This window comes from Papaver somniferum, chromosome 8, assembly GCF_003573695.1.
Source record: "Papaver somniferum cultivar HN1 chromosome 8, ASM357369v1, whole genome shotgun sequence".
NCBI classification, from domain to species: domain Eukaryota; kingdom Viridiplantae; phylum Streptophyta; class Magnoliopsida; order Ranunculales; family Papaveraceae; genus Papaver; species Papaver somniferum.
Genome location: NC_039365.1, coordinates 16,150,283 through 16,166,186, shown reverse-complemented (window position 1 = coordinate 16,166,186; position 15,904 = coordinate 16,150,283). Strand labels below are relative to the sequence as shown.

Here is a 15,904-nt window from a genome sequence, read left to right as displayed (position 1 = left end):
GAGAAAATACCCTTCTGTGGAAAGAGTTGCTCAAAAAGTGATGATTTACACCCCGGAGAAATGTACCGAAGGCACCCCAGAAATGCACCGGAAACGTCCCAGAAATGTACCGGAGGATCCCAGAAAAATTATCATTTCCACCCCAAAATTACTATTTCCACCCAAATTACTATTCGCACCCCAGCACTCTGGATAAGGGGCACCTTCTTCTCAAATTCAAATAAACTTTTTGGCGGGAAAATTGGTTCATCAACTGGCAGAATTTCAATCGACAAAATGAAGGTGTTGTGGTGCGATTCAATGGCTCAAACTTGGTAGGAAGATGTGATATAGGTTTAGGAACACGTTTTGGGCTTTTGGTTCGATCAAATTTGGCCATAATTAGCTGGACAATTCACGGAAGAAAAACAGGGAAACACGGGTTGGACACGGGATTGGAGAAGATTTGAGCGTGTTCTTCTCATGCATGAGGGCTCTAGCAACGTTGTGGGTCGTGTTTAAACACTTCTAGAGTGACCAGGATGGAAATCTATGCGTACCAGAGCAAGAATGGAAAGAAAATATTCCCAAGAATATTTTTCTTTACTGCCGAGTTAAAGAGAATTATATGGAGTAATTGAGGGAGATTCAACGAGCTGTAGGTGTATAAATATGTTCCCTGGGAGTACTAGAGAGGCTGTCGAGAGTTTGGGGTCTATAGGAGGAGTGTAGACTCCACAGGAATTGAGAGAAAAATTGACAGAGAAACTGCTGCTGCTGCTGTCTGAAGAACAAGGAATCGGCCACGGTTTCTTCATCCGAAGCGCAACAGTTTCTTCATCTTCGCAACAATTTCTTCAACCGATTTGTAACAGCATATTCAGCCACAGAACTTTATTTTCCGTCACCATTTGTTTCTCTGTATCAGTCCAACATCGTCTTCGCATCAGGAACTGCTGTTGCGATTTCTCTGTTGCATTGTTTACTCATTTGTAATCAACTTTGGAGCAATAATAATATATTTTGAGATGAATTACACCATGATGAGCTAAACCCCAACACTGGGGTGACGGAGGAAGCCTTATTTCACACTTGGGTAATTATATTTAATTCTTCTCATGACTTTTGCACTAATTTTAATTGAAATTATGATTTGAAAAAATTAGTTGTCATTTGATTTGATGCGGCATGCTTAGCTTAGATGATTTGATGCCTCATGCATAACATTTACATCTAATATTTGGAGAATTTATCTTGGCAAATATAAGAGTCAATATATTTTATATATTTACTGAGCTATAATTGTTAAAAGAATCATTATTTGAACCTTAAGAAATGAATTCGGTGGAATCCTAAACCCCAGTACCTCTTGCACCATTGTTAATATTTTTGTGTATATAATTTTTATAAATCTAAAAATCCATTACCTTCACAAGTCCGAGTTTGAACCTTATTACTACAACCACGAAAATAATCAATCATTTGGCGCCGCCGGCGGATTTGTGCTTAGGTAGAATTTTTTTTTAGGTTTATTATTTTTTTTAGAATTGTTTGTTCCTTTTTACGTTTCTTTTTGTCTTTATTTGCAGGTTCAAAGTGAAAACTAAGGACTTGGAGAGGAAAAAGCTTAAAGCGAAAAAGAAGAAAAAAAAGGACAATTTTAGGATTTAATTTTTAATTTTTTTTTTAGAGTGTGTGAGGAAAACTGTAATTTTTTTTTATTATTTATTTTGGATTTGGACTTTAACAATTGGACTTTATTTTTTTAACCCTACGGAAGGGATTATTATTAAAAAAAAAAAATTATTATATAAACTGTGTGCAGGGAAGGACGACGATTACTATATCGTCTCGGCCCCTCGGGTTCGCACACGGCATAGGAGTCGTGGCCCGAGTCGACGACAACGGTTCATCGCCCGTCTGGTACGGGAGGTAAGTCCAATCGAAACCGCGAATCTCCTGCAAGCGGTTACTGTTGCCTTAAGGTGATAATTGTTTGAGGACGAAGACTGTTTTATTCCTAGTAAAGGGCAAGGCCTGGCCAAACAAGATAAGGGTTCGGATTTCATCACCGCTCCCTTCTTGCCCGCCTTAGGAAAACGAAACCTAACGCGAACCCAAGCTTAAAATTTGGAATAGAACGAGACCGATAGGGTAACGAGCTTAATAGGAAACTCGTTCGAAAAATATTGGTTGCTCTTTAAGCACACTCCAAAGTTCATGATGGTTTCTGTGAGTTGAATGCGTGACTGCGCCGCCTTGTGATAGCGGTGAGGCCTTGGGTATCAAAGCTCCACTGAGCTTCCCTCGCCTCAATTCAACTTACTTTGACTCGGATTGATTCCAGAGGGGTTTGCTCAAATTGCAACGAATTCCCTTTCGAAAGATAGAAGCTGGTCTAGAAACAATCTAAGTGGAGCCATCATGCTTTTTTTTGCTAGAAATCTTTAGGTTTGCTTTGGTGGAGTCGAGTCGGCCTTGTTTGTGATTGTATAGAATCCCTCTGTAGTTTATATTTCTTCGGTGATGAATCCTTTTGAGGAGACGCCACCTGCGATGACGTTGCGAGAATATATGTCTAGAAATTCTCGTTATCAAGAGACGTCTTCGGAAATGACTCTTGGTGAATATATGCGTGGGCAGCGATATATGGATACTCCAACTTTTATTGAGGAATCACCTCTAACGATCTATGAGAAATATTATAAACATAGACCATGTAGTTTGGAACAAAGATTGAGAATTCTTGAATTTCAAAAATTGTATCATGATGATGAGGATAGTGATGATGAAGAATCTGAAATATGTGGGAATAGTGATCAGGAATTTGTTACCCCAGTTGAGCCTTATAATGTATATTATTTCTGGTTCAGATCCTAATAATTTTAAAAATTATTCACCTATTCAAAAGGACGAGGATTTGACTAGAGATACCCCGTTTCAGACGATGTAGTATGTCCTGTTTACGAAACCGATGATGGTTTAGAGGAACCAGTTTATCTTGAGATCGAGTCAAACGATTTAGAAACTAGTCTTAGATGAACTCGTAGAGATTAGCGAGGATGAACCTGACTTAGAAAAATCAATTGCCGACCTAGAAATTAGGGAGGTTATGACCAGTCTATCTAGAGACGCCGAAAACTCTAAGTTTGGGGGTGAGTATCATTCTCCATGTGCTTTAACTCTTAGTAAGGTCCCTCACTTGGGACTTGACATCAATGCCTCAACCATCTTACAAGATTATCTTCATAATCGTTTTCCAGAACCTAATGATATCCAACAAGAGTCTCAAATGTTAGAAACCCATCCTCTGGTTGATGTGGTTAACCCAGGCAATAATACCAAGATTGATTTTGTTTTCCCACCAAATAGTTTTCTTCCAACTGTGGGAACGTTTATATTCCAAATGTGTCGAATATTAAGTTGTGAGACTAAACCTGAATGCCTTAGGAAATTAGAATCGATACATTTGCTTAAGAATGACCACTATTCTCACTGTGGTCAATTTTGTAAGTCATATCTGATTGACTTAGAGGATCCACAATTATTTAGGTTATTACTTTGTGATTCCAAGTTCTTATTTGAGTTTTTCCAGACTCTAGGACCTAATAATTTGGATCCAACCTATGAAGAAACGCAGCCAATGAAAATATTCTATTTTCATAGAGCCTGAACCTGAACCACAATTAGCGATAGTTATCAGGAAACTAGGTAAGGGCATGCTAGTGTTGTTCATTTCGTTGGTTCACTGCAGTTTCCTTTTGTCAGCTCTTTTTGGTTTTAAAGACCCACAGTTATTCCGGCTACTTTTATACGGTTCGAGTTGACTAAACCTTTCCTACGTCTGGCTGAAGACTTTAAACTTAGCACTTCTTGGGAGGTAACCCAATATTCTTGCGACATGGTAATATCCTTCCTTATCTCTTTTGCTTCAAGTGGTAACAATTTCTCCTTGTTCATGCTTTTAGTTTCATCTTTAGAACATTGAGGACAATGTTAGATTTAAGTTTGGGGGTATGGGAGAAACTTTTTAGTTGCAATAAATAAACTCCAGAGCCTAGAAATTTACGCCTATTAAGGATAGCACTAACCAATCTAAGTGGATGGAAACATTTTTGTTTTAGGAGCTGAGGAACCAATCTGACTAGATGGAAACATCTATAGAGTCTATTCATAAAAGCACAGAGCTCAGGTGTTAGAATTAACATGATAGTTTCGCCATATCTCGTCGAGTCCTTTTCACTTTCTATTTTTAGTTTTCTTTTATTTCAAGTGATTTGGTGGGGCACAAGATTCAAGTTGTTACCACTGCTAGGGTAAAATAGAGTGACTGAGTATTGAAAAAAAAAATGAATGAAAAAAAAAAAGAGAAAAAAAAAAGTTATGAAAAAAAAAAATGAAAAAAAGAAGAAGAAGTTTTAGACCAGACCATTTGACCAAACGGAATAAAATTCAATAAAGTCGACCACTGGTACCCTTGTATATGCCAGTTGTGTTGACCTAGAGTTAGGATTATTGACCACTGGTTCCCTTGTATATGCCAGTGTGTTAATATTAGTCAGACCGGTATCTCAGTCATTTAGGTTAGGTTCACCTTGGCAGAGGCCTTCAGACAGATATGGGAAACACCGTTCGCTTTTCAACCATCTACATTTTTCTTTTTCCATCTTCTTAATCTTTCCATGTGATTAGTCTGACTCCGAGTATGATGTCCATCGTGAAACTATCTTAGTAGAGCTCTGTCACTTATATGAATTTTAGTATGCTTGAGTGCAAACTCGTATACAGCAATTGGAATTTCGCGTCAGGGTACTTCCTCCTGTAATTAATAAGTATGCCAACCAAGGAGTTTTTTTAGTGCTTTCCAAGATTTTTCGTAGATAGCTAGGGTCTGGAGTATTGGTTTTTGTGGGTACACCTCTGATAAACCCACCCGAGATTAACTCGGTCACTTTTCTAGATTAGATTTGCTCGGGACTAGCAAATAATAAGTTTGGGGGTATTTGATAGACACATTTATGTGTCTATTTTCATCTCTTTTGTGTATTTTGTTAGTATCCATTTGTTCTTATTACGGTGTTTTTATGTTTGTTTAGGTGTTTTTGGAGAAAATACCCTTCTGTGGAAAGAGTTGCTCAAAAAGTGATGATTTACACCCCGGAGAAATGTACCTAAGGCAACCCAGAAATGCACCGGAAACGTCCCAGAAATGTACCGGAGGATCCCAGAAAAATTATCATTTCCACCCCAAAATTACTATTTCCACCCAAATTACTATTCGCACCCCAGCACTCTGGATAAGGGGCACCTTCTTCTCAAATTCAAATAAACTTTTTGGCGGGAAAATTGGTTCATCAACTGGCAGAATTTCAATCGACAAAATGAAGGTGTTGTGGTGCGATTCAATGGCTCAAACTTGGTAGGAAGATGTGATATAGGTTTAGGAACACGTTTTGGGCTTTTGGTTCGATCAAATTTGGCCATAATTAGCTGGACAATTCACGGAAGAAAAACAGGGAAACACGGGTTGGACACGGGATTGGAGAAGATTTGAGCGTGTTCTTCTCATGCATGAGGGCTCTAGCAACGTTGTGGGTCGTGTTTAAACACTTCTAGAGTGACCAGGATGGAAATCTATGCGTACCAGAGCAAGAATGGAAAGAAAATATTCCCAAGAATATTTTTCTTTACTGCCGAGTTAAAGAGAATTATATGGAGTAATTGAGGGAGATTCAACGAGCTGTAGGTGTATAAATATGTTCCCTGGGAGTACTAGAGAGGCTGTCGAGAGTTTGGGGTCTATAGGAGGAGTGTAGACTCCACAGGAATTGAGAGAAAAATTGACAGAGAAACTGCTGCTGCTGCTGTCTGAAGAACAAGGAATCGGCCACGGTTTCTTCATCCGAAGCGCAACAGTTTCTTCATCTTCGCAACAATTTCTTCAACCGATTTGCAACAGCATATTCAGCCACAGAACTTTATTTTCCGTCACCATTTGTTTCTCTGTATCAGTCCAACATCGTCTTCGCATCAGGAACTGCTGTTGCGATTTCTCTGTTGCATTGTTTACTCATTTGTAATCAACTTTGGAGAAATAATAATATATTTTGAGATGAATTACACCATGATGAGCTAAACCCCAACACTGGGGTGATGGAGGAAGCCTTATTTCACACTTGGGTAATTATATTTAATTCTTCTCATGACTTTTGCACTAATTTTAATTGAAATTATGATTTGAAAAAATTAGTTGTCATTTGATTTGATGCGGCATGCTTAGCTTAGATGATTTGATGCCTCATGCATAACATTTACATCTAATATTTGGAGAATTTATCTTGGCAAATATAAGAGTCAATATATTTTATATATTTACTGAGCTATAATTGTTAAAAGAATCATTATTTGAACCTTAAGAAATGAATTCGGTGGAATCCTAAACCCCAGTACCTCTTGCACCATTGTTAATATTTTTGTGTATATAATTTTTTATAAATCTAAAAATCCATTACCTTCACAAGTCCGAGAGTTTGAACCTTTATTACTACAACCCCACAGAAAATCTCTAATCAATAATCGCATTGGACGTAGCTAAGAAAGGACGTCCTAAGATGACTGGAATGTGACAGTCTGGGTTTTGTACAGGTTGAGTGTCTAAGACAATGAAGTCTACGGGAAAATAGAATTTGTCAACCTTGATCAAAACGTCTTCGACCAATCCACGAGGAATCTTGACAGATCGGTCTGCCAGTTGTAGAGTGATAGATGTTGGCTTCAACTCCCCAAGACCTAACTGCTCATAAACAGAATATGGCAGAAGGTTAACACTTGCACCCAGGTCTAATAACGCTTTATTGACAGTGTGTTCTCCTATAGTGCAAGAAATTGTTGGACATCCTGGATCCCTAAACTTGGGTGGAGTTTTGTTCAGAATGATGGAACTCACCTGCTCAGCTAAGAAAGCACGTTTGTGCACATTGAGCTTGCGCTTTTGAGTACACAAGTCTTTGAGGAATTTGGCATAAGCAGGGATTCGCTTGATTGCTTCAAGAAAAGGAATGTTGATGTTGACTCTCTTGAACAGATCTAACATCTCATTGTAATGGGTACTTTTCTGTTGATAGATTAATCTCTGAGGAAATGGGGCAATAGGAGAATGAGTTGGCAAAGGGACATTCATAGCGGTAGAATTGTCAGGCTTTCCAACTTGCTCAGATTCTTTGGTTTTCTGGGGTTGTGGAGACAGCGTGGAATTTGTATCAGATTCATTAGGTTCGCCCACTTTGTTCTCGATGACTTTACCACTTCGGAGGGTGGTAATGGCATGTACTTGATCGGGAGAGGTTTCCTTGCAGGGTGATGAGCCTGTTTGAAATATACTCTTTGGATTTTGTTGGGGTTGGCTCGGAAGTTTACCCTTTTCTCTCTCACTTATGGAATCACAGATTTGACCCATCTTTTGATCAAGACTTTTCTGACTTTGCACCAGACTCTGGAAAATCTCCTCGATGTTGGATAGTCTCTTTTCGGTATTGTGTTGAGGATATGATTGTTGAGGGTTTGATTGTTGTTGAGGGTTTCTCGGGTGTTGATAACCTTGATTGTTCTGAGATCCCTGATTGTTTTGATAGCTCTGATTGGGTTGAGATGGTCCTCCCTGAGTGGGTCCTTTGGACCATGAAAAGTTAGGGTGGTTTCTCCATCCTAGATTGTAGGTATGTGAATAGGGGTTATGCTCTTGTTTTTGAAACATGGCATGTGCCTGTTCAAGCCTAGATTCCTGGACTGCAAGAAAATCGGGACAATTTTGGAATTGATGGTTGGGATCGTTACAAGCGGCACATACAGACGAAGCGACATGTTCTCGGAGAGTAGTGGTGGAAGGTTTTGAATTTTTATGTAGTTCTAACTCTTCTAATCTCCTAACTATTGATGCCATGTTTGCTTTTCCCTCGAAATTTGCTTCAATCCTAAAAGCCTTAGCTTCTGATGTAGTCTTTCTGGGTTCACGGATGGATTCCCACTGTTGCGTCTTTTCAGCTACTTCAATCAAGAAGTCCCAAGACGCATCAGCAGTTTTGTCTACGAATAGACCATTGCACATCGACTCAACAATTGTTCGGGTGGACACATCTAGACCTTCATACAAAATTTGCACAAGTCTCCATTTTTCAAAACCATGATGGGGACATTGGAGCAATAATTCGTTGAATCTCTCCAGGTATCTAGCTAAAGCTATTTAGACTTTGACGAATTGTCGCAGTCTTGTGATTTGGGAAAAACTTTTTGAAAAACTCCTTTATGAGGTCATCCCATGTCATGATGGATTGAGGCTGTAAAGCATACAGCCAGGCCTTTGCCTTATCTTTCAGGGAGAAAGGAAAGAGCCTTAACTTTAGGATTTCATCGGGCATTTGAGTGAAACGCAGAGTTCCACAAATCTCCTCGAATTCTCTCACATGGTGATAAGGGTTTTCATTCTCAACACCTCTAAAAATAGGAAGCATTTGTATTGTGCTCGATTTCAGCTCATAATGGCCATTAACCTCGGGTAGCACAATACAAGAAGGTTGATTGGTTCTCGTTGGGTACATATAATCCTTGAGTGTACGGGGTTCTCCCATTGTTTCTGGTTGATCTGGACTGTCTCCCTCAGAACTTAGAATTTCGATAGGTTCGTCTGGGTTAATTCTAACAAGTCTGTTTGTTTGGTCTCTGTAGGTCACAATCATGTCCTAGCAGGTACCTTAACTAACATTTTAGTCAAAGCAATCGGAAACAATTTTGGACCACAAAAGGCCCAATATTTTGGTTTAAAATGGGTTTTGATGATTTGGTTTTGAGTGGGTTTTGGTTTTGGTTTAAAATTGGGCTTTGGAAATTTTTTTTTTTTTTTTTTGAACTAAACCTAGCATAAATTAGCACAACCCATTAAAGAAAATAAAAACAATAATAATAATTAAGACAAGCCCATAAAAGAAAAAGAAAAATAAAGACAAAAGAAATAATTACAATCCCAAATAAAAAAAAAGAAAAAGAAAATAAAGGAAAATAAAAATTATTACAATCCCAAATAAATAATTAAATTAATTATTACAAGCCCGAATTTGAATTTAAATGAGGCCCAAGTGGGTTAACTCATGGGTTAGGCTTACTTGATTTTTGGAGGGAAGCCCAAAAATAGGCTTTTGGTCCCCTTTTAGTTGCACAACCCAGTTGGGCTTTAGGATCGTCCTAAGTAGCTCACGCCCAAGCCCAGCAACAGTTGGAGTTGGTTCAACAACACGAGCCCATGAGGATCAGCTGCGAAGCCCAGGAGCAGAAGATCACGAGCCCAGCAACAGAAAAAGGCAGAGCCCAGCAGCAGCAGGTGACTAAGCCCAGTTGCAAAGTTTGGCGAAGCCCAGCTCAGGTGGCCAGCAACACACCTCTGCAGCAACTCAGTGGCACCTGCAATGATAGTGAAGAAGCTCAGACAACTCAGTGCAATGATTGCAGAGGTTATGCTGCAATGATCTGGTGCAAGTATGCAATGATTTGCTGCAATGATTGCAGGTCAGGACAGCAAAGGAAATCAGCAGCAGCAAGCACCACTCCCCGGCAGCGGCGCCAAAAACTTGGTGTGCTTGGGAACGACACACAAAAGACTTGCAAGTATACAAGGTCAAGTTTTAGTATAGAAAGTAAGAATGGGATCAGTCCACAGGGAGTGGGAGCATACAAGAAATTATCCTAAGCTATCAATGGGTGCAAAGCACTATGGCAGTGAGCAAGGCAATGTAATATGGCAGATGCAAAGAACCAAAACAGTTAACAAAGCAAAGCAGTTAACACAAGATGGCAAAACAGCAAAGATTAAATGGAAGAGGATATAAAATAAAAATATCAGGGAACCAAGGCTGTAAGCCAAGGGCAGGGGGAGTTTGTGCACTGATTTCAGTGCACAACAGCTTCAAAATGCAAGAAAAACAGTGAAGGAAAGTAAATTTAGCAGGGAACAAAATAGAACTGAAATTATAAGTGATTGTAAAGGATTTGTGGTTAAGCCAAGGCTTAGAATCCACCTTGTGTCCTAATCAAACAACATATTTCTAGGTTGAGTTGAATATCCTATGCATACATCTAGAAATGGAAGAGAACTAACTTGCTCATTAGTTTGCCCCTAGTATTGACTGTCTTTTGACAGAACAGTCAATCACAGGCACTATGAGCATTAGTTTCTTCCAATTGCTCAAGCAAAACAGGGCATGGAGTTAACTATCCTAGCAACTTGTCATTTGACAGTGCATAAGGCTTCAACTGAGCCTTAGCTTAATGCTACTTAGCTCATGCTCAACATATTACATACACAAGCATTCATCATACAAGATAATTCAAACACAACACACAACATTCAAAAATCAACTGTGATAAAGGGACTGAATTTGAAATTGTAATGAAAATTTCTTCAAAATGTCTACTGGCTAGTCCGGAGATCCCCTCTCATACACACCCACACTTCCTATTTATACCCACAGACCCAATTTCCCAAAACTACAAAATTAGGGTTCTTCCCCCAAAATCCCCAAAATCAAACAGTACATAATTAGGGTTTCTCACCTAATTCACTTAATTCAACCATACCCCTATCATCTCTGTTCTTCTCCATGCTTTTTTCAATTGAAAATTGGGGACAATTTCCCAAATACCTAATTTGGCAGAGAAATTAGGGTTTCGGATTTTACCTTCTTTGATGCGATTTCTCTTCAATCCACACTGACCCATCCTTTCTCTTGTTCTCCTACTCCATTCCCATGTGTCAGTTTGTCTCTAGCTTCACCTAATTTCTCTGCCATGTCCATCAATTCTTTTTCCCTAATTTTCAAAACCCTAGACTAGGGGAAATCAGTGAATAGGAAATGATGGGCACGTTAGAGGGATTTGGGAGTGATGATGATGGTGTTTGTTGGCAGTTGGTGGAAGTGGTGGTTGTGGAAGTGGAGTTGGTGGTGATGATGGCGGACATGGTGGTGGTACGGGTTCTGCAGACGGGGGAAGGAAGAAGAGATGGAGAAGAAAGAAGAAGTCGATAGAGTTAGGGTTAGGGGGCGTTTGGATAGGGGTATAGGGTGTTCGATACTTGAGTGTTAGGCGGGTGCAGAGAGGTTTGATGATCTGCGACAAGGAGCGATGGATGGGAAGATGGTAGGTGTATCCAACGGTGATACGGAGGTAAGCGTGGAGCGACCGTCGGATGAAGGGATGTAGCAAAACGGACGACCCAAGATGGAGATGGGCGTTGCGATGTAAAGCGGGGGCTTCGGAGTTTGATGTGCGATGATGGAGCGACCGTAGGATGCTGAAATGCTTCGATCTGACGGCTGAAATCCGAGACGGGCTTGGATAGTGGAAATGTGTTTGAGTAAGGGTTTTGGGCCTTGGGTATGCCAAGCCCATATCTTCTTTAAGGACAATTCTTCTTCTTCAAGACCATTCCTAGCCTCTTGGTTTTGTGCACAACGTTCTTCGCGGCTTCCTTGCGTAACTCCTCCCGGCTTTTCACTACTTTTCTGCTCTATTCCGCTCCGCAATTCATCCAAACTTTATTTATTACCTAAAAATATAAAATTAAGTAAGAAAAATATTTATTCTTGAAAACAATGAAAATACAGAATATGGGATAAAATGTAGAATTAATGCACAAAGGATGAGTTAAATGCCAACAAAAAGGGATAAATATATACAATATTTGACACTCATCACAACCTAAGGTTGAAGAAGACTTCATCAGGCCTTCAATGATGGCTCCTACCGAAATAGAAATGGCAGTTCCCCCACAAATGATAGTAACTTGAATGGGATGCGGTTTCCAGATTCATTATGATGTGGCATACAGTGTGTGATTACTGCTCATGTGGATGATGCTTAAGTCTACATGCCAACTTCAGAGTTCAAGTATGTTAGTAATGCTGTCGGAAGTTTTATTACATGGCCCAAGGATCGATTAGTGTTCCCATAGACATCTTCCTAATCTTTTTGGAGTGTGTTTAGAAAACTTAACTTTTGTATCACTGCCATTTTTTTGAATGTATGTGGTTAACACTAGTAGGTTAACTTGAATGAATGTAAGTGTATTGCACTGGCAGGTTAATGTGAATGTGAAATACTTTCGGCAATCCAGTTTCAGCTATAATCTTTTTTTTCAAAATAGTTTTATGCACACAACTTCTAATAAAAGTTGTAGTTACACATTCATTTACAGACAACAGAAGTTGTTACTTCAAATATTACAACAGTTAAGGGTATTGTAAAAACAAATCTTGCAACATAAGTAGGAGTTGTTCAGTATAGTTGTACAACTCTAGGAAGTGTAATGATAGTAGTATTCACAATACTAATCGATGTTGTCTTCCAGTTTTCGACTACGAAACAGTTACTTTACAACATAAGTTTGTGTTGTCCAAGATAGTTCGACAATTCATACAAGTGTTGTGCAAATATTATTCATAATACTGGTAATTGTTGTTGCATATGTTTCTACGATATGCTACTTATGTTGTCCAAGATTATTCTACAATACAAGCAAAAGTTGTGTTAGGTTATCAAAAAAAATCGAAAGAGAATCACAACATTGACAAACTATTGTCGAACCATGAATCACATCACCCTTTACAACACTTGTCAACCATTGTAGAAAAACTTGGACTTTCTATAATACCCCCATTCCACAATGCATGAAATGGAGTTGTCGTATGGGTACTGCAACTCTTATCTTATGTCGTCAATGATGATTTTTCCCGTAGTGCCAGTTGTCAACAGAAACAACATTATAATTGAGCAGCAAGACACAAACGCAAAGGAAATTAACAAACAGCTTGTATAACTTACGCGAAGTATGAGACGAACAAAACCAAGAGAAACCCGATGAGAAGAGGAGCTGAGAAACATAGATGGTGATGAGCTTTTGCCATTTTTTTCTTGTATGAGTTCTTTCTTTTTCCTTCCGATTTATTGTTATTCCATTATAAGCTCCCTGACTTGTTGGTAGAGGATTCCTGACACCTACTATTTTTATTAACAACTTGGCCTTGGGGACAAAAGATGTATATTTGATCCTACGTTCCTCCTACTCATCCCAGTACTAATATAATCCACCAAAAATAATTATACAAACACTTCATGATTGGTAAGGGTTTTCATAATGTGTTTTATTTATAAAGGTAAGGAGAAGTGAACGAAGAAGAGAGACCCGAAGGATCAATGAAAAAGCACAAAATTCTCTTCACAAACACACATTGACACATATTACTGAACACACTGACGCACACAGAACTGGCCGGATAAGAACACAGGACCATGGTAGCTAGCTAGGTTGGTAATGCCTAATTAAACGGTAAGGTTCTTCAAGCACTCATTCACGAGTTAAGCTTCCATATGCATGGAGAGATTCCAAAACATTGAGTAGATCATCAGAATATATACTATCCCATAAAATCTTTATAAAATTATTTTTCAATTATTTTCACGTCATAGCAGAATATAATAAAAAACAACAAATCTGAAGTTCAAATAAATTCACAACACACTGGTTAAATCAAATCAACGATACCATCATTTCCCTTGTTTTATGCTTCTTCTTTCTCAGCCTTCAACTATTCATCTTCCTTTATCTTCTCAAGAGCCTTTATCAAGTTTTGCAAACAAGCTTGAGAGTCTCTTTCGATGGTTTTAGGCATCAAATTCTCAGCAACATCAGCAGGAGAAACTTTTACCTCATGGATCAAATGTCTTATGGTGTCAAACAGTTCATGAGACTCCAGGTCTAAATATATCTTCGCAAACACTTTAAATCCTTCGAAACAGCAGTACGACATTTCAATGTGTTTGTCCATCCGGCCTCTACGAATTAGAGCTGGGTCTAATTCCTCGACGTAGTTAGTGGTGAACACAAAGATTCGTTCTTTGCTGCAAGCTGACCATAACCCGTCTATGACACTAAGAAGCCCAGACAGCGTAACCTTGCTGTCCCCGTTACTTTCTTCATCTTCTTTATCTTTATCTTTATCTTCTTCCTTTTTCTTCTCCCGTTTGTTGGTAAGATCGAGTGAACAATCGACATCCTCTATTACAGTAATAGACTTATTTGATGTATTATGTAAAAGCTGTTTAAGCTCGCTATTTCCGCTCACTGCCGTTAGTTCAAGATCATAAATGTCATAATTCAAAAGCTTAGCCATGGCAGCAATCATACTAGACTTACCAGTACCCGGGGGACCATATAAGAGATACCCACGCTTCCATGGTTTACCTATCTTCAGATAGTAGTCTCTCCCCATACTAAACGTTACTAGATCATCGATAATTTCTTGCTTTTTTGCTGGATCCATTGCGAGAGGTGATCGAACGTCACTGGGTGCTCAAACGCTACTTGACTCCACAACTTGTATCCGTACTCATGGTTTGCATTATTAGAGTGGAGCCGTATGTGCCTGTTCTCAATCATGTTTTCCTTTCCCTCCTTGATGACATGATTTAGATATGACCCGGTGATCGTCTCGCGGTGCCGCCGATGAAATTTGAGCGTCAAATGTCGTCTCTCCTCAGTAGCCTAAGAATAACGAGAAAAAGACTTGGTTTCTAAGACAGTCTTGTCCAAGGACCACCAGATTTTCACTCCTGCAAAGTCATCAACTATCTCTTCATCGTCATCCATGCTGAAGGCGAGATCCTTGTTGCCCTTCACTATCCGAGCCTTCAGTCGCTTTGCAAGCTTAGAACTTTTAGGACCCAGATAAGCTTCAATTGCGGTGTAAGCTTTGCTTACTTTCAACCAATCACCACCACCAGTGAATTCATCGAAGCTTATCTCTATGTAAGGATATGCAAACGCCGTAATTCGGCATATGCATACTGATAGATAACGAGTGACATACTCTGGAACAAATTGTTGAATCATCGTATAAACAAACACGATACTTCCCATGAGTGTTCCAAATCCCATCAAAATGTCCCCCATACTCTTCGACATCTTTCTTAATTTTCTGAGCAACAAGAAATGAAATTCGGAGAAGTGGGAGAGCCTGATAGTGTGATATGAAAACTTATACTCTGTGTGTGTATATCCAAAACTCATATGGTTGTGATCATGCTTAAATAGAGATGTCATAGCTCTCATCGTTGTAACTAGAAACAAAAACATGCATCTTTTTTTGTGCTCTTTCCTGCTAATTAATTCATGCTTAATTGGCAAGGAACGAACCCCATCAGCAGCCGGAATCTTAATAAAAAAAATAATTAATTGAAATGTTCACCACATAAACGTTTTTTAATCGTTTTATTTACACATGCATGCAGGAAGTTTCTTTACCGTCTCTTTAAAGTGTTCTTCAGTTTCACAGTTTTCTAATGGGAAATATTTATTTATTCTTTTACTTTGTTTTTTCAACTTTCATATATAATACTGTCATTAATTCTTGATCAGGTAAAGATTATTCGGTTTTATTAAGATAACAACGGCGATGCTACAGAAAAAAAGAAAAGAAAGAGGTGCAAGAATCTATCTTTAGGGGACACCAGGCCCGGCCTTGAGATTTCGCTGCCCGGAAGCGAAGGAAAAATTGTTGCCCCATCCTGAAATCCCTCATGTTGTTACCAGTAATCCAGACAAGTATTTTACACATATCAAGCAACAATTTTAGATTTTTACGTACATGTATACATCAAGTTGCAAATTTTTGCTGGAAAACCTGAATATATATATACTTCTCAAGTAACAAAAAATGGTTTATAAAGCATTGTAATAGCACTTCCTGTCTCATCTTCTTCAAAAGTGCTTGTGCTCCGCATCATGCCACATAATACACAGCCTCATAGCAATGGATTGAAAATCGTCACAGTATTCACTATATTTGAACTTGATATTGTATTGTAGCAGTGAACATATGCA

At 38.9% G+C, this 15,904-nt stretch overlaps 1 pseudogene; it reads right to left on the bottom strand.

The window, feature by feature from the left end:
* Window positions 1–13,548: 13,548 nt before the first annotated feature.
* LOC113301468 lies at window positions 13,549–15,053 on the bottom strand (annotated as a pseudogene).
* Between the last annotated feature and the right edge of the window lie 851 nt (window positions 15,054–15,904).